Below are 26,857 nucleotides of genomic sequence, written 5' to 3'. Positions count from 1 at the left end.
ACTGGGTGGGGTGTAGATCGGGTAGGTGGTGCGGCGCCCTCTTTGCCCACGGCTGTGGCCACCTTCCTGTTGGCTGTTGGATGACAACGGGGTACAAATACCATGTGTGTTTTGGTGGTCCCATTGTCTGTGTCTGCAGTCACATTCGAGCTGCCTGTGGGAGCTGGATGGAGTAGAGGAACACTGGGGTTTGCAGCTCTCCCTCTGTCCACGGCTGCGGGCACCTTTGAGCTGCCTGTGGGAGCTGTACGTGGTGAGGATAGAGTGGGTGCTGGAGCTCTGCCTTTGCCCATGGCCGCGGGCACCTTCTTGCTGTCTGTAGGATGACGGGGTACAGATACAGCAGGCTTTGTGGTGCTCCCGTTGTCCGTGTGTGTGGGCACCTTTGAGCTGCCCGTGGGAGCTGGGTGGCATAAGGCAGGGTGGGTGCTGTAGCCCTCCTTTTGCCCATGGCTGTGGGCACCTTCTTGTTGACTGTGGGTTGAAGACAGGGAACAGGTACAGTGCGTGTTGTCGAGGTCGCCTTGTCCACGGCTGCGTGTTGCTTATGATTTCCTGTGGGACCCCGGCATGGTAGAGAGGTGGTCGTTGCTGCAGACGTCCCTTTGTCCCTGGCTGCAGGCACCTTTGAGCTGCCCGTGGGAGCTGGATGCCTTACGGCCAGGGTGGGTGCTGTAGCCCTCCTTTTGCCCATGGCTGTGGGCACCTTCTTGTTGACAGTGGGATGAAGACAGAATAGAGATACCGTGCGTGTTGCAGGGATCCACTTGTCCACGGCTGCGTGTTGCTTATGATTTCCTGTGGGACCCCGGCATGGTAGAGAGGTGGCGGTTGCTGCAGAGGTCCCTTTGTCCCTGGCTGCGGGCACCTTTGAGCTGCCCGTGGGAGCAGGGTGGGTTGTGGATCGTGCAGGTGGTGCGGCTCTGCCTTTGCCCATGGCCGCGGGCACCTTCTTGCTGTCTGTAGGATGACGGGGTACAGATACAGCAGGTTTTGTGGTTCTCCCGTTGTCCGTGTGTGTGGGCACCTTTGAGCTGCCCGTGGGAGCTGGGTGGCATAAGGGCAGGGTGGGTGCTGTATCCCTCCTTTTGCCCATGGCTGTGGGCACCTTCTTGTTGACTGTGGGATGAAGACAGGGAACAGGTACAGTGCGTGTTGTCGAGGTCGCCTTGTCCACGGCTGCGTGTTGCTTATGATTTCCTGTGGGACCCCGGCATGGTAGAGAGGTGGCGGTTGCTGCAGAGGTCCCTTTGTCCCTGGCTGCGGGCACCTTTGAGCTGCCCGTGGGAGCAGGGTGGGTTGTGGATCGTGCAGGTGGTGCGGCTCTGCCTTTGCCCATGGCCGCGGGCACCTTCTTGCTGTCTGTAGGATGACGCGGTACAGATACAGCAGGTTTTGTGGTTCTCCTGTTGTCCCTGGCTGCGGGCACCTTTGAGCTGCCTGTGGGAGCTGGGTGGCATAAGGGCAGGGTGGGTGCTGTATCCCTCCTTTTGCCCATGGCTGTGGGCACCTTCTTGTTGCCTGCTGGATGATGACGGGGTGCAGGTAAGGTGGGTCTTCTGATGCTCCCGTTATCCATGGCTGTGGGCACCTTTGATCTTCCTATGGTACCTGGATGGAGTAGAGATAAGGGGGGTGGCACAACAGTTACAATGCCCACCTCTGTGGGCATCTTGTGGCTGTCTCTGTGGTCACGACTGGCTATTGATACGGTTGGTGTTGCGGAGCCTCTCAGCGTTTTCTTGCCCATCTGCTCCTCTGCCATTTCTGGTCTTGTGCGGCCCTGTTTATAGCCATCTGGGGCCAACCGTATCACCATCCCCTTTGCAAGGTTGACCAGCATAAGCAGTTGGCCCCCTGTGACATCGCCCTGACATGACCAGTGCTGGGCCAGGGCCTTGTTTGTGTCCCAGCCCTCAGCTTCCTAGGGGAGAATTTTGTGGAGCCCCCTTTGCCCATGTTTTGGGGGGGCTCCCTGCAAGTCCGGGATGGCGTAGAGGGGCAGGGCTGTCTTATCTGTCCTTTGCAGTGTTGAGAGCTCTCTCCCTGTGGTGGGAGACCACAGGAATGTGCCATTGTGTGGTAGTGCTCTCATCCAAGGTGTGGCTGTCAAGGACAGGAGAAGCAAGGACCTCAGCAGCCACTCTCTATCACCATGAGCAGCCCCAGCTTCCCTGCCTGGAACAGGGCCAGCCTTGTGCCAAGGCTGTCTATCATATGAATCCCAGACAGCCAGGCAACACCTGCCCTGGACCAAGGCTGTCCCTTAGCCACCATGACACGGACCACTGCTGCTGTTCTGCCTGCTGTGGCATGGACGGGACGGGACATCCCCGGGGCTGGTGGCCAGCCCTGGGCTACCCAGGGGAGAGGGTTGTGAAGCTACCTTTGCCTATGGTGTTGGGAGGCTCCCAGAAAAACCAGGATGGGGTAGAAGCCAGGACCGTCTTATGTGTCCTGTAGAATGCTGAGAACTCTCACGCCAAGTGATGAGCTGAGAAAGGACAGGAGCCGTGCTCTTGTTGCGTCCTTTTCCAAGAGTCTGGCTGTAATTCCCAGGAGAAACAACAAAAGAGAAGTCATACTCCATTCCTGTGGGCAGCCCCAGCCCCCTTGCCCTCCCCTCGGTGCCTGCTCCTCGCAGCTGTCGCTCACCTGCCTTGTCTGGCAGTCTGAGCCAGCAGAGCCCTTTTTATGCCTGGGGCTGGGCAACCGTGTCACCGATCCCTTTGTGAGGTGGCCGACCACGAGCAGTCCCCACTGTGGGCACCTTCTTCTTGACTGTGTGGGGTGAAGACAGAATACAGATAGCATGTGTGTTTCTGGGTTCCACTTGTCCACAGCTGCGTCTTGATTCCGATTTCCTGTGGGACCCCGGCATGGTAGAGAGGTCGTGGTTCATGCAGAGGTCCCTTTGTCCCAGGCTGCGGGCAATAGTGTACAATGCTATAAAGAACAAAGAAGAGAAAGAAATGTGGAAATTGCACCTTTCCTTATGGTAAATGACATTATTATTTGCATCCTTCTGAGTCATCTCCCATATGCTTCCCAAATTGTTGTGTGTGCTGTAGTCTGAGGACGTCTTCAGAGCACTTCCATAAAGGACATGCCCGTGACTGCACTTCTTTTAGATTCTGTGCCTGACTCTTCCTCTGAGTTCCTTAGCACGGAAGCTCTCAAGGTTATACCCAACCTTCATCCCACCAGCCCAGAAGAGCAGAACCCCAAATTATGGTAACTTCTCTGGGTATGATGGGAAAAGGCAGTCCCATGCTTGCCCTGCAGCCTGTCTCCAGACATTTTTTGACATATATCTTTGGCTGCAGCACCATGAGCACTTGTAAATTCTTTTGCTTGCCTTGCCTGCTTCTAACAAGCCACTTCAAAGATTTCAGCCTCTCTCGTCCGCCCATGTGCTAACCCACTGGATGGCCACCTGCTTGTACTCGCACAGAAGACTGAGAGGGCAATGAAAGTAGTCACAGCTACAGGTGAAATGGCACATGTAATGGATTCTTCTATTTGGAGAAGATCATAAACCAATAATATTTTGGGCTGTCAACAAAAATACCTTTATGTGATACAATAGGAAGTTTCAAACTCACTGTTTGGAGGGAAGAAGGGAGCTACCACCTCTAGACATGGAGCATGGAATGGTCTTGATCAGAGTCTGCATTGCATCACATGGACCTGGTCTAAAATAGCTCTAGCAGAACCCCAGCCTCAGAGAAGAAAGCAGAAGAGAAATCCGGTGACTATAAGCAGACTGAGCTTACAAACACAGTCTCTCTCTTCAGTGAAGTGACCAATTAAGACCATGGCTTTGACTTTTGTCCTGGGGCCTATTAAAACTGTCATTATTTTACAAGTTTGAGGTTTATTAAGAAAGGGATCGGTTCAGGAATGGTCCATGGATTTTACCTGGTCAAAGGAATACATGGCACAAGGTTATGTCTCTCAGTGTGTGAGCCCATGCCCACTGAAGCCCATGGACTCAGATTGCCTTCCTCATGAGGCCATTCTTCAGCACCCTGCAGACAGTTAAAAATACAGTCTGTCCACTTCATGCCACTGTTCAGGAAAGGACATTTGTCCCAGGTAGTACATTCTGCTCACATGGTTGTCTTTCTGAGGGAGGAAGTATCCATAATGAAAGTGTTTTTCATCCCAGTCAGGGACCCGCAGGGGTCCCACGCCAGAGCACTCTGTTCCTAAAGGACTGCATCCCAGGGAAAGACCCACACTGGAACCAGGAAAGAGCATGAGAAGACCTCCCCCCGAGGAAGGGGAAGAAGAAGAATCAATGGGACATCCATCAACTGACTGTAACTGCCATTCCCCAGCGGGGAGGGGAGACAAGGAAATTGGGAGTAAAGCGAAGCCTGATGGAAGTGAAAGCTGAGGGTAAAGGTGTTTTGAAGATTTGGTTTTACTTCTCATTCTCCTGCTCTGATTTGCCTGCTAATGGACTGAACCCATTTCCCCAAGTTCAGTCTGTTTCACCCGTGACGAGAAGTGCCGAGCGATCTCCCCATCCTCAACTATGACTCGCCAACTTTTCATTGTATTTTCTCTCCCCTGTCTGGCAGAGGAAGGGGAGACATAAGAGCAGTTTTGGTCTGGCTCGAGTCAACCTGCAACACCAAAACAGTCACAGCAGTACAGGTAAGAGACGGGGCCAGAGGAGGGGCAGGTAGAGCCTGGGACGCACAAGAGAGAAGATGTCACAGCACTTTCCAAACTAGAAGCTACAACAAGGTCTTTTACCACCACATACCAACATACGCTTCATGCCAGTCCCTCTGCTACCTCCTCCTGGTCTCTCCTCACCCAGGGCTCACTCGCTCACTCTCTTCTCTCTGCTTCTTCCTCCTCTCTCTTCATTGGCTGCCCAACCTCTTAACAGAACCAGCCACACCTGCACCTTGTCTACAACAGACAACCCACCCACCCCCCAGCCAGCCCACAGCTGTATGTTATCAATGCTAATTAACCCAGCCTCATCCTCTACAGGGAGACTGGGACTCTCGCTCTTGGCGGTGTCCAAAGAATGTGACAGTTCAGACACTTCTTTCTCCTTCTCCCTTTGTCTTCTGTAACAACAGTCGCTTGGCGCTAACCCTCAACAACCTAAACCCTAAAAACCCTTAAAACCTAAACACCCTTAAACCTAAATTATAAAAATTCTTAACACTCTTAAAACTAAAATCCTTAAATCCAATACAACCTAAATCCTAAAAACCATAAAGGCCTAAACCATAAACACCCTTAAGCCTAAAAATCCAATAAACTAAACCCTAAAACTCCAAACCCCTAAAAAACCTAAAACATAAAAGCCTTAAACTATCTAAATCCCAATAACCCTTAACACCGCTGAACCTAAAACCCCTAAAAGCTAAACAACCTAAACCCTAAAAGCCCTAAACCCTAAAACCCCTTAGACCTAAACCCACTAAACCCTAAACAATTTTAAAACCCTTAACACCCTTAAACCTAAAACCCCCAAATCTGAAACAATCTAAACCCCAAAGCCCTAAACAACATAAACCCTAAAAAAAACAGAACAGCTTTAAACCTAACCCCCCCTAAACCCTAAATTCCTTAAGCCTAAAACCCCTAACCACCCGATACACCCTTAACCCTAAAAAACCTTACCCCTAAAAACCCTAAACCCCCTAAAAAACACAAACCCTAAACCCCCTAAATTTTTAAGACCCTTAAAACTAGAAACTCTAAAAAACCTAAACCCTAAAAAGCATAAAACCCCTCAACCCTAAAACCCCTAAACATCCTTAAACCTAAAAATCCTGAAATCTAAACAACCTAAACACTAAAAACATCGAACAACCGAAACCCTAAAAACACTAAACAATAAACAACCTAAACACTAAAACCCTAAACAACTTAAACCCTAATACCCCTAAACCTCCTTTAACCCTAAAAAAATCCCAAAACCTAAACCCTAAATACCCTTAACACCCTTAAACCTAAACTCTAAATCCTAAACAACTTAAACCTTAAAACCCCTAAACAACCTAAACCCTAAAAAACCTTAACATCGTTAAACCTAAAACCCCAAAATCTTAAACAACGTAAACCCTAAAACACCTAAACCCTAAACACCCTTAAGCCTAAAAACCCTAAAACCTAAACAAAGTAAACACTACAATCCCTAAAACGCCAAAACCCTAAACCCCCTAAATCAAAACCCTAAACAACCTAAACTCTGAAAACACTTAACATCCTAAAGCCCTAAACAAGCTAAACTCTAAAAACCCTTAAAACCCTTAAACCTAAGAAATCTAAAACTTAAACAAACTAAACCCTAAAAAAACGAAACCTTTAGACATTAAACACCCTTAAACCTAAAACCCCTTAACCCTGAACACCCCCTTAAACCTAACAACCGTAAACCCACTTAAACCTAAAAACCCTAAATAACCTAAAACCCTAAACCCCAAAACCACTAAACACCCTTAAACCTAAAACCCCTAAAAAAACCTAAATCCTAAAACGCTAAACATCTGTAAACCTAAAACCCCTAAACATCCCTAAAACCCTAAACCCCCCAAAAAACCCCTATAGCCATAAACCCCCTAAATTTTAGAGACCCTTAACCTTAAAAACCCTAAACACAGTTAAACTTAAAAACCCTAAAACCTAAACAACTTAAACCCTAAAACGCCTAAACCTTTTTAAGCCTAAAACCCCTAAAAACCGTAAACCCTAAAACCCCTAAGCACCCTTAAGCTCCAAAACCCTAAACCATAAAACTCCTAAACAACATAAATGCTAAAAAGACTTAACACCCTAAACCCCTTAAAAACTCTAAACAGCCTAAACCCTAAAAACACATAACACCCTTAAACCTAAACCCCCTAAACCCTAAACAACCTAAATCCTAACCCCTTATCACACTTAAAACTAAAAACCCTAACTCCTAAATAACCTAAACCCTAAAAACCCTAAACATCCTTAAGCCTAAATACCCTAAACCCTAAAAATCCTAAACCCTAAAAACACTAAAACCCCAAAATCCTAAAACCAAAGGCACCCATCCAAACCCTGCAAAGGCCAAAAAGATGAAAAAAGGCACACTACACGAAAAAAAAAAAAAAAACCAACAAAAAAACCCAAACCAAAACCACACACAGAACACGTAATAAGATCACACTACCATAACCCCAGGAACTCAGAGCCAACAAACCCAGATTCTGTCCATAACAATAACACGCTTTAACGCTTTACTCGCTTAACCTCTGGCATACCATAACCTTGTTGCCCCCAAACCACAGCACATTGTAGCCCTGAGGCAACACAAGATGGAACACAAAGTCCCTGGAGATCTCTGTCAGGGCCTTCAGGTGGACCCTGACCTCAGGCATCACAACCTTGAAGTGGGAGCCAGACGGAGGCACCAGGACATCACCGGCACCCATCTTCACACCCTGAAACAGGGCCTGGGATAAACGCTCCTGGGGACAGAGGCTGAGGCACTCGGAGGCTTTGAGCCGGCCAGCCACCATCAGAGGGCTTCAGCTCATCATTTCTGTGTCAGAGCCACCAGGCAGGTGGCCCCATCCTCCCTGAGAGACCGCTCAGGGCACCTGTACCCAGCTCCAGGGGGCTGGATACACAGCCTCGGATCCATGGTGGGGAGGGGTGCTTTAATCCTGGGAGCAGGATTTCTAACAGTGCCCCTGGGGAGGAAAGCCTCCTCAGGCCTGGAAGCCTGAGAGACATCCCTGCGCTGCTCCACACGTCACCAAAAGCAGGGGCTGAGGAAGGCTGCTTTGGGGCCCGTCGAGGGAACCAGCTCCCCTGGGCTGCTCTGTGGCCACCGGCTGCCGTTGCTGTCGCGCGGGTCTCAGTGCTGCTCTGCAGTCGGCCGTCACCTCCCCGCGGGACACTCCCCAGCGCAGCACACGTCTGCACTGGCTCTCCCTGGGGACAAAGATCACAAGCGAGGGATGGGCTTGGCTTTGCCCCCAGCCCCAGGCTGCCATCAGAGAGACCTGCCACCCCCGCCCCAGCTGTGCGATGTGGGCACCACGTACAGCTGCAGATGTGGGTCAGGGCAGCTGTGGGCAGGGGGCAAGCCCCGTGGCGGTGCCCCCGGCGCTGGCAGCAGGCAGAGCTGGGGAGAGCGAGGGGCAGCCCAGGGCAGCCGGCAGCTGGCGGCGGGGCCCGTCAGGGTGCAGCACCCTCAGCAATGCCCGGCTCCGTGCGCCTCGGCCCCAGGGCTGCAGCGCAGGGCTGGCCCCAGCTGGGGCTGGGCTGGGAACAGGCAGGCAGGGCCCCTGGCAGCCCCGGCACGCACCTGCTCCCTGCATGGGGCAGCCTGCTCCTTTGCAACCGACCCCGTGGCATCCAGAGAAGAGCCCTGCCCTGGGCCTGAGCCATCGCTGCAGGCAGGAGGCCTTCCTCGGCGTCCGTCCCTCAAACCCCTCCCTCCGGCCCCCATGGTCCGTCCCTAAAACACTTCCCCTCGCCCCCAGCCCCTGCGAGCGGGGAATCCGCCTCCCCAGCTGTGAGCCCGGGCGGCGCAAGCCCCCCCAGATGTGGTTCCTGGAAGAAACACCATCCCACCATGCCCGCAGGCAAACCGCTATCCCTATGGACACAATGGGGGCAGCCGGCAGGGGGGTTGGGGGTGGGGGGGTGGGGGTGAGGGGGTGTCACTCTCGGGGCTATCCTAGTGAGCAACACTCAGAGAGGCAAAAAACTGGAGTGCAGGGTTGATGCCGGCATTAGAGCCGGCTGCAAGCGAAAGGCAGTCAATGGGCATGGGCGCTGCTGGGAGGGAAAGCGCCACGTCAGGACGGTCGGGAATCTCGGCTGGCTGGGAGGGAGCTCCATCGAGCGCTCAGAGTCGAGGCTTGAGATCCTTGCAGCCACGGAGGTTTTTGCACGGAGAGCTGCGCTAAGCAAGGCCCGTTTATCACTTTGGCTGCAACACGAGGGTGCTGCACCCCTGCATGGTGCTTCCCCTGAGCCGACAGAGAACTTTCTCTCCTGGGCTTTGTTCCCTCTGGGACAGCGGCTGTGAGCGAGGCAGGGCTGTCAGATATGCACAGCAGGGGTCGAGGGGCTCAGAACGGATAAACCCCCCGGCCTGCGCCCGGCCCTGCCCCTCTCTTACAGCCGCCATGGCAGTTCCCCTGCAGCTGAATAGAACCATCAACGCTCTGTCTTCAGCGGGGTTTCTTGTACGTAGAAAAAGGGGACAGCACAAAGCGTGAAGCAAAGCCAAGAAGGTGGCACCTGCTTTTAAAAAAGAATACATTCAGTACATCACAACAAAATGCGGTGGAACTCACTCTTCCAGTTGGGTTAGGCAGGAGGAAAATGGATTTGGAAAGCAAATAAGAATCGCTCACTTCAAGCTATAAGGTGGCTACTAAACACAGACTCTCCCGTGCATGTCCTGCTCATTAGTTCCGTGCTTTGGAAGTGCCTGTGGTTTCCCTGAAGCACCCTCTCCGGGTTACTCTTCCAAAGGGGTTCCGGGGACATCTGCATAGGGAAGCTGCCTGAAGCAATCACCGTTTGTTATCCTGTCAGGTTTCAGCCAGGGCAGATAGCCTGTGCATGCAGGGACTACAAACTGCAGGCATCGCAACTTGTGGACCCCAAGAAAAAGGGGGTACACGATATGAATTTACGGTACAAGGCTGTCACTGAAGCAAGCCATGTGAAGTGGAATATAGTACTTCTAGCAACAGTGAAATAGTGTACATTAAAAGAGTATTCATCTATATACAAAAAAGTCATGAAAACTTTTTTTCAGGACATTTCTCAAGATCTTGAGAAATAGACCTCTGTTTACTGGTAAGGGAAGAAGAAGTAAGAAACTAAAAAGTGTCCATCCCAATACACACACCACCACCACAAACACCACCACCCGCCCCCAAATTACCTCAGGTGAACCGCGGCCTTTTGAAAAAGGGCCAGCATCTAAAGCGTATGTAGTGACCTGGAACAACGTTGCTGCATATTTGGGATCCAGATGATGCAGGGCAGCGTGAGGATTGCTAACATGGACAGAACAGCGGGACTTACTTTGCCTCTTTATTTCGGTAGCTAGGTAAATAGCTAAGGGTCGAGGCTCTTGTGGCAAGGTGTCTGCTTACCCTTGAGCAAACAGTACTTCAGTAAGTGCAAAACCAAACCTGCAACATTGGGAACGGCAGTTTCCTGCTGACACGCATTTTTTTCCAAAAGGCAGGTGTCTGCTTCCTATCCGGGGCCATCTTTGTGCACGCTAAAAATAGTTCATGCACTTAGTGCAGTGTTCAGAGTTTTGAGAGATGGACAGCAGTGTCTGGATACACCTGGGCTTCTTGACCTTCCTGAATTTTTTCAGGGGTTGATCTCGAAAAGCTTTTCTTCTCTCCTTTTCTCTTCTGGTGTGCTTTCAGCCTCTTCTCCAGAGACCTGTTTTCCCTTTCTGTTTCTTTGCTTTTCATTTTCCTGAAACGAAAGACCCTGCAAACCTTGACATTCCACAGTGTTTATTAGAGAGGTAAAACCACGATCAACTGGAATCAGTTCTCATTTTAAACAAAGGGAGCTCATTTTACCTTCTTTCCTCTGAAAGGCTCATCAGCTGTTCCGGGTCTACCGAGGAGTCTGCTGTGCTCTCGGGGGTGGTTGGAGGCAAAGGTACAAGTGCCTGAACCGGAAAGGTTGAAGTTGAAAGGTGGCAAGACACCTGGAGTAGTAAGCTACCGTTTTCCAAATTGCTACCTTAGCTCCTCAAATGAGATCCCTTTGGTTGCTTTGCATTATCCATATTTTGCACGGTCGCAAGATAGGCTTCAGGAGCTCTGATGAATTGGGATGATGGGCTGCCCCTTCTTGCGGGCTGGGGCACCACAAACTGGAGGGGCCTTGGAGGGTAGGACAGACCCTTGCCAGCTTCGTTCTGCTGGGCTTGCTTCTGCCTTCCTGGGACACGGTTCTGCCGTTATCCCTTGGGCAGCATTATCCCATTCTGGGGCGTGAGCCTTTTATTTTTAAATCTGCGATTTTGTATTTGACTTCTTGTAGGTATTTAGATTGATTAAGTGCATTCCCAATGCATCTGAGAAACAACCTTTCTGGTTTTTCTTCTCTATCATTAGAGGGTGGGAAAAGTCAAACAGACAAGAGATCCAATGGCAGGAGGAGGCACAGCAGCTGCTTGGCCCTATCAGAAACTACTGTCATACATGAGAAACGTGTCAGTGTTTCTTGGCCTGACATCCCTCTACTATTTCTGATTTCACCACCATAGCTGCCCCTGCTTCTTTGTAGAGGATGAACAGAGAGGGTGCTGTGTGCAAGAAGTCTTTTGCCTGGGGCTCTGCGTTTGCTTCACCTGCACGGCTCCTTTGATCTTCCAAACGCACCCATGGAACACAAAAGCACGTGCAGCAAAGTGACCTCGTGGAAGTGGACAACACCTAAACCAAAATCCACCAGCAGCACAATAAGGAATTGGACCAGAAGCCCCAGATTTTGAAAACCCTCAGCCCCTCCTCATACCTGTGCACCTGTCCACAGGTGCTGGCACCTCCTCAGCTGATGGAGGGGAGGGGCCGGCCACCTCCTCCCCAAAGATGTCCCCGCAGTTTTCAATCACAAACTGCACCAGCACGTTCCCCTGCACACATCAAAGCCTTGGCCTCAGCCTACGAGTTTTCTCCCTTTGAGCCTCCCAGTTCTCCCTGCCATCCCCCTGGGGAGGGAGGGAGGGAGGGAGCGAGCAGCTGTGTGTTGCACAGCTGGCGGCCCCGCTTGAACCACAGCAGCCTATGAGCAACAGTTAGCTGGTTGATGGTGAGAGTGCTCATCCTTCGTCCTCCATCAGGGTGCGGGCGTCTCCCGTATCACACTGGGACGCACAAAAGCCTCAGCAGTCCGGCTGCTGTTGGAGCTGCTGGAAAAGCTTTTTGGGCGAGCCGACGTATTTGTAGTGGCCAGCGTGGCAGTTTGCTTTATACCGTTGCCCTGAGCGTGGGCATCTGGAGAAACTGCCCATCAGTCAGTGTGCAGGGATGACGGCCGCAGGGGACAGCGAGCTGCAGGTGATGGTCAGCGGCGGCACCGTGTCTGCCTGCGTGTTGTCCCGGCTCTGAGCTAATGGCGCTGCTCCCCAGTGGAGCATCCATCGAGCCTGAGCACAGGCTGTGTCTTAGCCAGAATCCGAGCAGGAGCTGAGGGGACAGTGACACCTCCAGAGGTGCCATCCGGCCCCCACCTCCCTGTGTGACTGTGCTGTGAGTCATAAAGCTCAGCCGTGATGCCCACTGGCAAGGAGTCTGGGCCAAGGGATGATCCCAAAGTCCTCCCCTAGGACGCACCACCAAACAATATCTGCCCAGTCCCCAATTATCACATGGCAGACGTAGTCAGAAGAGAGGAAAGATCATTTTATTGAGGACAGCAGCTGCGGGCTGCGGGGGTGGCGGCTACCCAGGAGCCCCAGGGCTTCAGGCAGGAAAACAGCACCTGCAACAATAAGAGCCAGGAAGCACTGCTAAAGCCACAAAGCCAGGACGAGGCGTGACTTGGTTGCCCTTGCTTTGGGGAACGCTTTACAAAGTGCCTTGCCTCAGCACTCCCGCCCAAAGGACTGGTTCTCTTCATTTACTCCAGCAGCCTCGGCAGACAATAAAAGCCTTACACAAGCGGCCTGCCACAGCAAGAAAGGATCTTCCTGACTTGCCGTTCGGTTCTCAAATGTTACGTTACTGCCTGTGGAACAGGGTTTAATAGGCTGTATTCCCAAGGCCTCTGACTCCCCTTTACTGACCTGGGGCCCCGCGTTCGTGCTTTTCCCAAATGACATTCGTTCTAGTGTTTGGTCCACAGTTCCCCATTCTAATATCTAATAGTGCATTCCACCACTTCATACGTCGACTTTTCAATCGCTTCGTCCGTCTCTGGCCGGCCCCCTCGCGGGGAACACGGAAACGCAGATCGGGACCCCCCACTCACTTCACAGTTAAACTGTGTCTCTCACACACATCACACTTGCCGGGCAGCCCTCAGCCACACAGGCGGCATGTTACATACAACTCTAGGAATGCTGACAGTTTGCGTTAGCACACAAAGTACGTGTTTCAATGAACAATTGCCAAAAAACAAGTTCTAATTTTTTCTGGCCCTAAGCAGGGCCCTAAGCAGGGGCCCCTCTGCTCTGTTGCCCCTTCTTCCCCCAGTTTCTTACTGGAACTAGTAACTCCAGCTCATCAGTTCCTTGACCATGGCTTCAATCTGTTCCTGAGCCACATGCACATCTTCTGTAGGCCCTTCCAAAGTGATGTTATCCTCTCCTCCAGTGAATTTGATGCGAACCTTGAGGTGAAAGACAATGAATCTCTTAAGAATTTGCCAAGATCCAAGCCAGGCCAATGCTCTTGGTCAGGCCTACACCATCGATCCCTGCCACTAAGAGATGCGCCTCTTCCAAAAAGCCCAAACAAAATCCCCACAATTTCCCAAGTCAGTAACTTAACGATGTCAGCCATATGGCAGTGCCTAGAGCCCAAGGCTCTGGTGCTGTCCCGGTTTCTGCAAGGGCTTTGGAGAAGTTTACTCATCTAGCCTTTATCTAGATACCGTCTAACTCACCAGGGAGAAGCCTTGCTGCACTCAGCATTTCCAGGTATCCTGCTACATCAGTTCTCAAAACAGCACCACATAAAGCTTCCTTGGAAGGGCTCAACCCATGACAATAACATAGGATGAGCAGTGTTTGCAGCAGTAAAAGAGAGGGTTCCCTTGAACAGCAAAGATCTGTGTCATTTCCCCCTGGGTTTACCCACGCTAGAATACACCTCTCTCTCCCGTGACGAGTGATCTGGACTAAACCTTTTTCTACGCCGGGGGTGCTAAGCTAACCAGCTCATCCATACCTTTGGCATCTGCTGAGTTATTTTGGCCAGGTTCTGTCCTTTCTTTCCAATAATGAAACGATGAAGCCAAGAGGGGGCAGAGACCGAGGAGACGGTAAAACTGTTGGCCTGAGAGACAGAAAAACAGAGAAGCTGTTTGATGGACAAACTGGAAGAGGCCTTCCCAACAATTCAGTTCCAATTCCCATGCTGCACCTCCGGTATTGACTTCTAAGCTGCACCTCTAATGGCCCAAGAGAGAGCACCCCCGCTACAGCCGTCAGTGCTCACAAATGTATCTTCATGGGACCTTCAAAGGAGGCCTAGCCCATCTTGTCAGTACCTTTGCATAGACTTCAGTCAATGCTTGCCCCAGTTTTTCAGGCTCGCCTCGCAGTATCAGCGTCTCCAAGCTACTGTCAATGGGTGGGATCTCGACAGAGACTCCAGTCTTCTCCAAGATCTCCTGCAGGGAATTCCCCTTGGGGCCGATGACATACTTGTGCTGGGACTTCTTCACCTCCACTGCAATAGTAGTAGTCTTCTTTTTCTGTAGGGGCAGAGACACTGAGGTGTCAATCACAAGGGGGCGGGGAAGGACAAGAGCGACAGGAAGAGGCACAAGATGCAGTCAGACTCTGCACCCAGCAAAGAGCAAAGCCAAGCTGAGCACAGTGGCTCGGCAGTACCCTAGCACCCCTTGGGCCCCTGCCTGCAGAAAGGCTTGTGCTCAAAAATTCACAGGGGAAGTACAAAACTAGCATGCTGTGTCAAGCTCCCTGGGACACGGCATGGAAGAGACCACACGCACACACAGGCATGTCGTTGTCGTTGTCGTCCCCCCCGTCCCCCCGTTGGACAACAGGGTTCAACTCCCAGCCGTCTCCCAGGCAGTGCTGTGATGCAACACTGTGCAGGCTATAAGCCGATTGTTGAAATCCAGACCGGTACAAATACAGACCTAACCACGAGGAAAAACAGCCCAGCAACCCACAACAAGGATATTCACAGCAGCGTTGGCTGTGGGAAATAAACTGGAGTGACATTCGCTCTTCAGCAACTTCTACTTAGGTAGCAACTTTGATACTGTCAGCTGGCCACCACTGCAGACTTCACACTTCTTTCCTTCCTTAGTAGCCCCGGTGTGAACAAGAGCCAGGGGAGCTCTTGGTGGCCTGCTAATTCCCACGGTACAGAAAAGCGAGAAATCTGTCACCTCCCGGATAGTATCTGCCCGGCTCCCACTCTGCCGAGTGAGGAAACGGTAGGATTCGGGGTCATGTACTGCAAGGGCTGCTGAGCCAGATGCAACGGAGGGATGCACAAAAGTAGAACAAGAAGGGAAGAGTGCCTAGGAGCAGGTGCCAGGGGAAGGTGGGAAGCTTTATGGACCATGCGTACCTTCTCCTCATAGATCTTCTTAACTCGAGCCACAGCCTGGGCTAGTCGCTCTTTTTCTCCGGTGAAGACTATCTCGGTCTTGTTGACACTGGGTGGAGGAATGTTGATGCGCGTCCCTGTGTCCTGCATGAGCTCCCTCACCAGCTTGTTGTAAGGGCCAGCAATGAAAGGGTGGTACACTTTCTCCACGTCCAGCCGCTCCACGGCACCCTTATCCTGGAAGAGCCCACAACAGACCTTGGTGGGAACTGCCCTCTATATTACAGTCTCTGCCAGGCACAGCTAAGTTCCCAGGGGTGTCCTGCCTGACACTCTGGCCCAAGCAACCTTCTCAGTTGGCGGGCTTGTAGATCTCCACCTCTTTCAATCTACAAATACGGTTGCTGCTGCTGCTCCTTGTTTACGATATTCACCCCTGTGATCTCCTGCCTTATCTCAGCTGGCACCTAAGACGCGTCGCTTCAACTATCAAATGCTTGTTTTGGCTTCAGAGATGGACAAAACGCAGCACAAGAAGTTTCAGGACCTGGCAGCGGTGCTCACACAGCCAGCGAGTGGCACAGCATACGTCTCCGTTCAGGCTAACGTTAGCCACTGACTGTAGCCACGGTGGCTGCAAACTCCGACTACACCACGGGGAAGCAAAATGGCTGAGCAGCCAATGCCATGAGAGAGATCACAGTACTGAGGTACCTGCTCAGCGGAGATAAGCAGGATCTCGTGCCGGGCCTTCTCAATCCCTTCTTTAGTGCCGCTGATCTTGATCTGGTTGCTGGGGTCATCTGGGCGGGGGACCTGCATTTTGGTTGCAGTTTTGAGCTTCAGGTCCTGCAGCTTCGCACCCTTCTTTCCAATGACAAAACGGTGGTGCTCCTTGGGGATGGCAACTGTTGCCGAAGCCTGCAGCAGAAGAACCAAGCATCTGTGAAAAGCCTTGCCTGCACTGGCAGATCCACAGGAACAGAGCCAGGGAAAGCAAGGTAGACGCTGCTCAGTGGTACTGCTCCTCAGAGCAAACACAACGCCTTCCCAGCGCACTCTGTCTGAGGGCTGACACTGTACCAGCTGATCTACAGCGCCTCCGTGCCAGGAGTATAGACCCCACCTTTCCCACAAACCCCTTCTGTTTGCACAGGAGCGGTACCCTGAATTAGCAAAGGCCTTCCGACACAGACGAGGAGGTGCCTCTCCTCCAGTGTAAGACACCAGACAACAACTGAGATGACAGCGCACAGCTGGAGTTTATCTGAACTCTGACACCTGCTGCCAAGGCTACAGAGAACAAGACATACAGTATGACTCCTAGGAAAGAGAAATTCAACACCAGAAACCTACTGCAGGAGGCAGGCAGCTAGCAGATGCTCACCGCTACTTAAGTGCTAAGGTGTCTTCAAGTGTAGCACGTGCTGCTCCTGGGACTGCTTCTAGAAGGCCCCACATGCAAAAGGGGTCCTTCTCAATCTACCATTAAAGGGCTGGTCTATACGAGGGCTTCCTGACTTCTTCCCTTCTCACTGAGTTTGTACAGGTCTGGTAGCTGATGACTGCTATCGTGCTCCTGGTCCCTGTGATTAGGTAACCACTAACAGCAATCAGACAATGAACATTCAAGCTATAATGGAAAAATGAAAGATGAAGAAAAGATCACTCGGTGTGACTTTTCAGCTCTGTGTTCCTGTCCTGAAGCCAGCCAAGCCTAAGAGAAGCTGGAATACAGACACACCTTCCCGACCTGGGGCCAGGGCAGTAGGAGGTATATTTGAGAACAGTGGCTCACGGATCTGTGGCGGCATGACCTGAACTGATTTTTCAGATGCACATTGTGGATGTAGGGTTTTGTTCCTTTCTCTTTCCTCTGGCAGGGTATGACACAGGGGCTGAACAGCACTAAGCAGACATGGTATTAACATCGCATTACCTACCTTTGGCATTATACTTTAAAACACACTGCAACACCTGGCTGCGATACATCCTAACAAGAGCTACCACCTTGACTATGAGCTCAAGAACCTTAAGGTAAGAGATCAAAACCTAGAGGACTGAAGCAACCGAAACAACAGGGTTGTGGCTCCTTACCAGTGTGCCTTGAGCTACACAAGGCAGAACCCTGACCCGAAGCTTTTGGCTTTTGGCAGGACTTCCTTTTCTCTACTTTTCTTTCTCCCAGCCTTCCACGTTCTCCTCTGAAGGGCTTCAGGAAAAGCACAGTCCCGTTCTCACACACTACTAGCTTTGTGTGTGAGGCTCCTGCACCCCCTCCAGCACCAGCACCTCAGCACAAAGTCACTGGTTGCAACTCAAATGTTCCAGAGATCGCAGACTCCACGCTTCATGCAACACCACGGCCTGTAATTACCTTGGAACCCTATTTTAAGCCTCATTCCCATTCCAAATTGCCAGTTGGGTGCTTTGAAAACGTATGGCAAAGCTGAATTAGTCATGTGAAAACACACCTCTTTGGCTTACAAGCACACGGGCCCAAGGGTCTCAAAGCATTTGCGAGTCTTGGGGAAGAGCAAAGCTGAAGGCAGAAACAGTTAGATGCCCTCACCTGAGTCTGCAGTCGAGCGACAATCTGCTTCCGAGCCTTCGTGACTGCTTCCGGCTTGCCAGAGACCACGATCGAAAGGCCCTGGTCCTTTGCGAGAGACAGCTCCAGGTGAGCTCCCGTCTTCTGCATGATGTCAAGGCAGATCTTGGCCTGCTTGCTTTCTCCCAACCGATCCATGTCCTTGTATTTCCTCTCCTCCAGTGGCACATGGAACACCTGCTCAGCCACGGGACAGACACAAGCAGGGCACAGCAAGGTGTCAGTGTGCTTTTGATTGTCAGTGCCTCCCTCTGCAATCCTCCCTTCAGGCCTGTTCCAGCTGACTGTGCAACAGGGATGCAGAGCTTTGTCTGGGCAGTTTTCAACACATCCCTCCCCCTCCAGAGCCGTCCTAGCATTCAGCCGCAGTCTTCCTTGTGCCCCAGGGCAAAGGACAGCAAAGAGGCAGTTACTCTGGCACACTAAGGGATTTCATACTCCAGGGAAAGCTTCGCTTCACCTACTTTTTGGAGGGATGAAAAGGAGGGAGATAAGACACCCACTCCCACCAACCTGAGTGATGACAGAAGCCTTTATTGGCCGGATTTTGCTCCAGGGCCCAGCAGGTTCCCGGGCAGCTTCCAAACATGGTGCTTTCTCAGGGAGCGCAGGGAAGGCTTCCTCGTAGGTGGGAGGATCCTTCTCTTCTTCCGAGTTTAAAGCTGTTACTGGGGTGAAGCAAACAAGGCCAATGAGATGCTCTCCCCACAGAAACGTCCCCATTCATAGGCAGTGCAACTCTATTGAGGCATCATCAAAGAGGGACAACAAAGGACTTGTGCACTACTATTCACCCTGCTACAGTTATGCTTGTGGAGAGCAGCCGAGTCTGGAGCTCAGCTGAGCTCAGCACAGCACAGACTGCAGTAGGTGCCGCTACGGATGCAGGAAGCAACCGTGCAAGTGAATGGTGGCAGCAAACACAGCACATTATCGCCAGCTTTGTTGAGAGGAGCTTCATCAGGGGACAACAGGCCAAGGAGAAAGAAATCAAAGGGACACAGCAAGGCTGTAGGTCAGAAGGGGACAAGACAGACACATGCCCAGGAAGAAGGCAGAGAGAAGCAGAAGCACTCTAGTTGGGGCAGAGTCCAGGGAAAGCCTGTAGCTTATGTTCGACTCAGCTGGGCACTGGGCTGTGCCAAGCGGGCCAGCTCGCAGCTGGAGAATGGGTGCCGAGACCCATCAGTGAGTCAGCCAATACGGTTATACCGACTTTCCCCAGCACCTGGCTGAGCAAAGGAGGAGGTGACAATCCAGCACACTGATCCCACGAGGCTCTCTTGCAGCCCAATGACCCCTGCTTGCACATGCCCTGCCCCACGGCTGACAGCGTTGCTAGCCAGAGCTCTGTGAAGATCTGAGGCTTGCCTCCGCCTGGCCCTGCACTGTGCAGCACCACCGATGTGCTCCTGTTGGTGGAAAGCCAGAGTCTGGCAGGCCGCCAGCCTAGGAATGGCGAACGCCGTGCCTGGACACCTAATTAGGGGGAGCCGGAGGCATGGAGCGAGCTTGGCTAACAGCAAGGAACATTGCCTGCGCAGTCTCTACTTAGAGGCACATCACAGGAACTCAGCTGTGTCTTCTCACCTTTCACCTGCTGCTGCGTCAAGCCACTGCGGTGTTTGGCAAAGCTCTCCTGGCTCAAAACTGCCACCGAGCTCATCGTCGACTTCCCACGCACACACACAATCCGGGTATGCCACTGGAAGAGACAGAGGAGGCAACACTGTTACCAGCACCACTCAAGATGCACACAAGTCACTCCAGGAAGGCAAATGACGTGTTTCCTGAGCACTTTTCCAGCCGGCCTCTTGAGAAGCGCCTACAGGGCCAGTCTGCTGCCCTGTTCTCTTGCTGAACCACACAGAAACTCAGGGGGGATTTTTCCTGACAGCACAGTGGGCATCAAAACCAGAGCTCCTCGTTAGGAAGGCAGAGGATGTGCAACCTAAGAAGCCTCTTGGAAAGGGGGACACCCCAAGCTGGCTTTACCTCTAGTAGGCCCGCAGCTAAGCCTGTGCTGGGCACGAGGCCGAGGGGCCTGCCGCCATCGTGGTCAAGAAGAGATGTGTGTGACCTCCCAACATACGGGTGGTCCCTCCCCTGTGTGCCCTTTGTCAGCCGGTTGCCAGGGGAACAGCCCGACTCGTTCCCATAGCAACCGACCAAAGGGCACATGGGGGCGGGGCCACCCCTGTGTTGGCAGGTCACGCACTTCTCTCTTCTTCACCAGGATGGTGCCCCGGGACCGGCTTTACCTCTCGTAGGCCTGCAGCGAAGCCTGTGCTGGGCACGAGGCCGAGGGGCCCCTCTTCCCGCCAGCTGTGCGCGCGTGGCAGCGGTGGTCGGGGTCGCTGGCTGCGCGAGGCGCGGGGCGCAGGTGAGGAGACGCGGCGGGAGGGGGGCGGCCAGCGGCGCTGCCCTCCCTTGGCGGGGCTCGGGGGTCTGCCTGCGCAGCGCCCGTCTGGAGGGGCGGTGCAGGACAGCCCCTTCCCCGGCTCTCCGGGAACTCTCCGGGAAGCCCCTCTGGGGTGCTGAGCAGGTGCTGGTGAGGAGGAAGCAGTCGAGGGGAGCTGCGGGGTGGGGTGTTGCCTTTTTTACAGGCGCGCGGTGACCTGGTTCAGGAACGGCACGGCGGCCGACCCCTGGCCGCGCGGTCCATCAGCTCACAGACACCAATGTGGTGGATGGCAAATGGCGTTTATTGCTGAACGACGTGACACTATATAGCCTAGGTTTACAATGTCACTTCCGTCTGCTTACATCATAAATCAAAAGCTGCTGGCTATCTGGAGGGGGGCCCTGTGTTTCCATACAGCGCGAGATCTTCCGGCCGCCAGGCCCTACCTAGCAACATTTCCCCCCCCTCTCTATGCTTAACTAAACAGGCTAAAATAGTAAAAATATTTCTAAAAAAGAGTATAAAGATAAGGCACACTAAGCAATTGGCACTTAGGAAGCGACTGGGGGTAATGGAGTGTAGCTTGGGATACTTGGGAGAGCCAGGGAAAATTGGGGAAAATACTGATCAAGTACATTTTTAAAGCAGTTGTTGGTGTTCTACAAACATGATGTTGACCCTTTCTAGCCGGCTCTGGATCCCCCCTGTGGGGGCTGTATCGCCGTTGTCTGGACTCCGATGGTGCAGAGCTCTCAGATGCGGACAGGCCGCTTGTCGACTCGTTGTCTTCTCTTGACACCAGGGTATACTGGTTACGGGGGTGTCCGATGATCCGGTCCTGCAGATAAAAACTCACAATTTTCATTAGTTTTATTGTGGACCATGGCGATGGCTTGGCAATAACTCTAGAGGTTGTGCGAATAGCCTCTCTAGCTGCACGGGTGGTTGCCATAACTTCATGGGCCCGCAGGCCCTGGGCTTGTGCTTGGGGGGTAATCATTGTTGGGTCTGTACCCATCAACCGCTGTAGGCTGGAGCCATGTAGCGGATGATCCGCTCCGGTTACTCGGGCTAACTGCCTCGCACAGTTCTCTTCCCATTCTTGTTTAAACACAATCATCCCTGCCCCGTCAAAAATCAACCTACAGGTCTGTTTTATATCGAACGGGAGCAAATCATCTCCCCCAAAAACCCCATCTATGAGGGTGGAGACCATGGCCGAATTGAGTCCTTTGTCTGCTATTGCTTTAACAATCGCTTGTATATCCTTAGGGTTTAAGGGCGAATGAACCCTCTGTCCCCCGTCCGTCACTCGGACCGGGAATGCTAGTGTGTCTGTTGGGGCCCAATCGGCACATGCAATTTGTATTTTTTTCCAATCAGTGAGAGTAATTTCTGTCCCCTTATGTTTTTCTTTTTCCGTGAGTGGTGATATTTTGGTCTTTGTATTTGCAAGCCAAGTCTCCCATGCAGCGTCTGAGTCGGAGTCAGAGTCCGACTGACTGCTCTCTTCCGGGTGTTGGTGGTATGTGGTTGGGCTTCGGCCCCTCCCCTTTCTTGTGTAATTGGGCGGTTCTTTCCCTTTTTGCCCGCCCTGCCTTCCACTTGGGGAGGCGCCTGCCTTATAAGGACGGTTTTGGGGAGGGTCATTCTGATTAGCTTTCCGCCCCCCGCTCAGTGATCTTTTCCCTTTTTTGGTCATGCCAATCACTCTTTTCCTTCCCATTCTCCTCCCCCTCCCCTCTGTGTGCGCTTGTTAACTCGAGCGCTCCCCCCCTGCTCCTGCCGGGGGTGGTCTCGCCCCGCCCTTCTTCTTGCTGCTCGGGGACATCTTGGGGCACATATGGTGGTGGTTCAATCCGTGTATTTTCAGCCTCAGCTTTCGCCTCAGCACCCCTGGCCTCTGCAGCCAGTTTGCCCCTAAAGGAGTTCGCCGAGGAGTCTGTGGGCGAGCTGAAGATGTTAGAGTCTTTCGGACGCTGAGTGGGCGCGTCACTTTTCTGTCGGCTTTGAGGGTCGACGGAACCCTCCTCAGCCGGGGGGCGTGAGGTTTGCGTAGCCGCCCCAATTCCCACCCACGGGGTGGTTAACAGACAATCCCTGGCAGCTTTCCAGGTCTCCTGCTCGTGTCTAGCTTTTTGGAGAGCCTGGATGACTTTCCCCCACGCTTTCAGATTTTTCCCACTACCAGTAGACATCGTTTCATCGCATAAAGCGCGGGAACATTTGTCCCACACATCTGGGTGGAGTATATCCACCGGCTGGTCAATGGCCCCCAGCTCCAAAAGTCTCGCAACTGCGAGAGTAAAATCTTTGGGCTTACAGTCAATACCCCACTGCTTATGCAGCTGTAATACGACCTTCGCAAGAGCTTCCATCCTCTTGGCTGGTCCGGGAGCGTCCTCCCCGCCGGGCTGGTCCTGCCGCTCCGGCCGCCGTTCACCCGACTCCAGGTGATTTTCCTGGGTTTCGGCACCACTTGTTGCCTTTTTTACAGGCGCGCGGTGACCTGGTTCAGGAACGGCACGGCGGCCAACCCCAGGCCGCTCGGTCCATCAGCTCACAGACACCAATGTGGTGGATGGCAAATGGCGTTTATTGCTGAACGACGTGACACTATATAGCCTAGGTTTACAATGTCACTTCCGTCTGCTTACATCATAAATCAAAAGCTGTTGGCTATCTGGAGGGGGGCCCTGTGTTTCCGTACAGCGCGAGATCTTCCGGCCGCCAGGCCCTACCTAGCAACAGTGGGGCACACACACACCCCCACCACCCCCCCCATACCCACAAACACCCCCACACCTCGGTCCATCCCTAAATCCTTCATAAATTCCCACCCGTCCATCCCTAAACCCCTTCCCCCGCCCCCTCCCCTGCCCCCGTCCCTCTGTCCCTGGCATGGCCCAACTGCCCAGCACCACCAGACCACTCTGGCCCAAACACCATAAGGCAATGGTTCCCACCTGAAAATAGCAAGTCGAGGAACATTTTTTTTTTCCTAAATAGAGAGAGTTTTACTTCGTACGCTGCCGACTATGCCGAATTTTGTTTTGCTGGCTGACTGGATACACAGCAAAGCTGAACTCCAGATCAAATATAATCAAATCTATCAAGTATATCAAATAACGGAATATATCAAATGCAGTTTCTTATATTGCAATAAAAGAAAATAGCATGCAATATGATAAAAGGAACCAGTGGCAGTTACTGTGAGCGATATGATAAAAGAGCAATAGGAACGAAGCACCAAATTGTCACTGCAAAGCCTTAACGAGACTAAGGAAAGGAGACATCACCAATTCCAACCCCAGCATCACACAGGACCACCCTTTGTCTGGGAGCGCCCTTGCAGCCGGCACCAGCAGTCTCTCGGGAACTGGGAAATTCCCCTGGAGAAGGTGCCAGAAAGGAATCCTCTTGCTGCTTCTCAACCTGCCCTGGCAGACATATGACGCACATCATAAAAGTTCTGCTCCCTGCTTTCTGTGGTGAAAAATTGACCAAAACCTTTTGCACTCATGCAGAGCCAAAAAAATACATTTTGGGAAAGGGCAGCACGGCTCCCCTGGAGAAGGTTCCAGGAAGGAATTCTCTTGCTGCTTCTCAACCTGCCCTGGCAGACATATGATGCACATCATAAAAGTTCTGCTCCCTGCTTTCTGTGGTGAAAAATTGACCAAAAGCTTTTGCACTCATGCAGAGCCAAAAAAACACATTTTGGGAAAGCGCAGCATGGCTCCCCTGGAGAAGGTGCCAGGAAGGAATTCTCTTGCTGCTTCTCACCCTGCCCTGGCAGACGTGTGAGGCACAGCACAAACATTCTGCTCCCTGCTCTCTGGGGTGAGAAAAATTTACACGGCACATTTGCAATAATACACAGACCCAAGAAGTCACCTTGGAAAGTAAAAATGCAACACTGCTCCCCTGGAGAAGGTGCAAGGAAGGAGTTCTCTTGCTGTTTCTCACCCTCCCCTTGCAGCCATGTAAGGAACAGCACAAAAGTTCTGCTCCCTGCTTTCTGCTCTGAGAAAAAGAAAATTGACCACTCATACATGGAATCATTCACATTCCAAAAGAAGCCACCTTGGGAACGTGCAGCACTGCTCCCCTGGAGGAGGTTCCAGGAATGAATTCTCTTGCTGCTTTTCACCCTGCCCTGGTAGCCCTGTCAGGCACAGAACAAAAGTTCTGCTCCCTGCTTTCTGTGGTGAGAAAATTGACTCAAACCTTTTGCACTCATGCAGAGCCAAACAAAAAAATACGTCTTGGAAAAGTGCAGCACTGCTCCCCTGGAGAAGGTGACAGGGAGGAATTCTCTGGCTGTTTCTCACCCTGACTTGGAAGCCATGTGATGAGGCACAGCACAAAAGTTTGGCTCCCGGCTTCCTGTGGTGAGAAAATTGACCATAAACTTGTGCCCTCACGCAGAACCAGAGCTCACCTTGTGAAAGTGCAGCACTGTTCCCCTGGAGAAGGTGACAGGAAGGAATCCTCTTGCTGGTTCTCACTCTGTCCTTGCAGCCTTGTGAGGCACATCAGAAAAGTGCTGCTCCCTGCTTTCTAAAGTCAGCAAAATTGACCGTTCACAGTTGCGCTCATGTAGAGACAAGACTTTCTTACTCAAAAGCAAACCCCAAAAAGCCACGTAGCCTTGGGAAACCCCTTGTCCTTCCGTGTGGCTGGTGACTTCCCATGGCTCTTCCACAAGGCAGGAGAAACAACCATGAATTTGGAAGCCCACGTAAATTCAAGTACACTTAGTCCTCTGACAGTCACTACTTATGGGCCAGCAGTCCTCTCACCCCTCCACAGATCTGCCTCTTAGTCCTCTAGCAGTCATTCTCCATGGAGGGACCACAAGTCCTCCATACCTACCTACCAACTCACCAGAAATGAGTCAGACCACACCAGAAGTGACACTGCCTGACCTGCAGGAGATATATTAGACCAGTAAGGATGGTTTCAAGACAGAAAAAACACCACCATCCACCAGCACAGCAGAAAAACAACCAGAAGAAACTTCACACACAAACCAATGGCCCCCATCCAAACCCTGCAAAGGCCAAAAAGCTGAGAAAAGGCACTCTCCACAAAAAAAAACCCAACACACAGAACACAAGATCACACTACCATTACCCCAGGAACCCAGGTCAGCAAACCCACATTCTGTCCATAACAATAACACGCTTTAACACTTTACTCGCTTAACCAGTGGCATACCATAACCTTGTAATCCTGAGAGACATCCCTGCGCTGCTCCACACGTCACCAAAAGCTGGGGCTGAGGAAGGCTGCTTTGGGGCCCGTCGAGGGAACCAGCTCCCCTGGGCTGCTCTGCGGCCACCGGCTGCCGTTGCTGTCGCGCCTGTCTCAGTGCTGCTCTGCAGTCGGCCGTCACCTCCCCGCGGGACACTCTCCAGCGCAGCACACGTCTGCACTGGCTCTCCCTGGGGACAAAGATCACAAGCGAGGGATGGGCTTGGCTTTGCCCCCAGCCCCAGGCTGCCACCAGAGAGACCTGCCACCCCCGCCCCAGCTGTGCGATGTGGGCACCACGTACAGCTGCAGATGTGGGTCAGGGCAGCTGTGGGCAGGGGGCAAGCCCCGTGGCGATGCCCCCGGCACTGGCAGCAGGCAGAGCTGGGGAGAGCGAGGGGCAGGCCAGGGCAGCCGGCAGCTGGCGGCGGGGCCCGTCAGGGTGCAGCACCCTCAGCAATGCCCGGCTCCGTGCGCCTCGGCCCCAGGGCTGCAGCGCAGGGCTGGCCCCAGCTGGGGCTGGGCTGGGAACAGGCAGGCAGGGCCCCTGGCAGCCCCGGCACGCACCTGCTCCCTGCATGGGGCAGCCTGCTCCTTTGCAATCGACCCCGTGGCATCCAGAGAAGAGCCCTGCCCTGGGCCTGAGCCATCGCTGCAGGCAGGAGGCCTTCCTCGGCATCCGTCCCTCAAACCCCTCCCTCCGGCCCCCACGGTCCGTCCCTAAAACACTTCCCCTCGCCCCCAGCCCCTGCGAGCGGGGAATCCGCCTCCCCAGCTGTGAGCCCGGGCGGCGCAAGCCCCCCCAGATGTGGTTCCTGGAAGAAACACCATCCCACCATGCCCGCAGGCAAACCGCTATCCCTATGGACACAATGGGGGCAGCCGGCAGGGGGGTTGGGGGTGGGGGGGTGGGGGTGAGGGGGTGTCACTCTCGGGGCTATCCTAGTGAGCAACACTCAGAGAGGCCAAAAACTGGAGTGCAGGGTTGATGCCGACATTACAGCTGGCTGCAAGCGAAAGGCACTCAATGGGCATGGGCGCTGCTGGGAGGGAAAGCGCCACGTCAGGACGGTCGGGAATCTCGGCTGGCTGGGAGGGAGCTCCATCGAGCGCTCAGAGTCGAGGCTTGAGATCCTTGCAGCCACGGAGGTTTTTGCACGGAGAGCTGCGCTAAGCAAGGCCCGTTTATCACTTTGGCTGCAACACGAGGGTGCTGCACCCCTGCATGGTGCTTCCCCTGAGCCGACAGAGAACTTTCTCTCCTGGGCTTTGTTCCCTCTGGGACAGCGGCTGTGAGCGAGGCAGGGCTGTCAGATATGC

General features: G+C 52.9%; 1 long non-coding RNA gene across 1 annotated transcript; it reads right to left on the bottom strand.

The window, feature by feature from the left end:
* Window positions 1–13,469: 13,469 nt before the first annotated feature.
* LOC308057317 lies at window positions 13,470–15,335 on the bottom strand. The gene is made up of 3 exons (XR_013925216.1): window positions 15,285–15,335; window positions 14,227–14,433; window positions 13,470–14,012 (listed from the first exon to the last, which is right to left on the bottom strand). It is a non-coding gene; the product is annotated as an uncharacterized lncRNA (long non-coding RNA).
* Between the last annotated feature and the right edge of the window lie 11,522 nt (window positions 15,336–26,857).

This window comes from Falco punctatus (genome assembly GCF_963210335.1).
Source record: "Falco punctatus genome assembly, contig: scaffold_71, whole genome shotgun sequence".
Taxonomy (NCBI): Eukaryota; Metazoa; Chordata; class Aves; order Falconiformes; family Falconidae; genus Falco; species Falco punctatus.
This window is presented reverse-complemented; position numbering and strand designations above follow the sequence as displayed.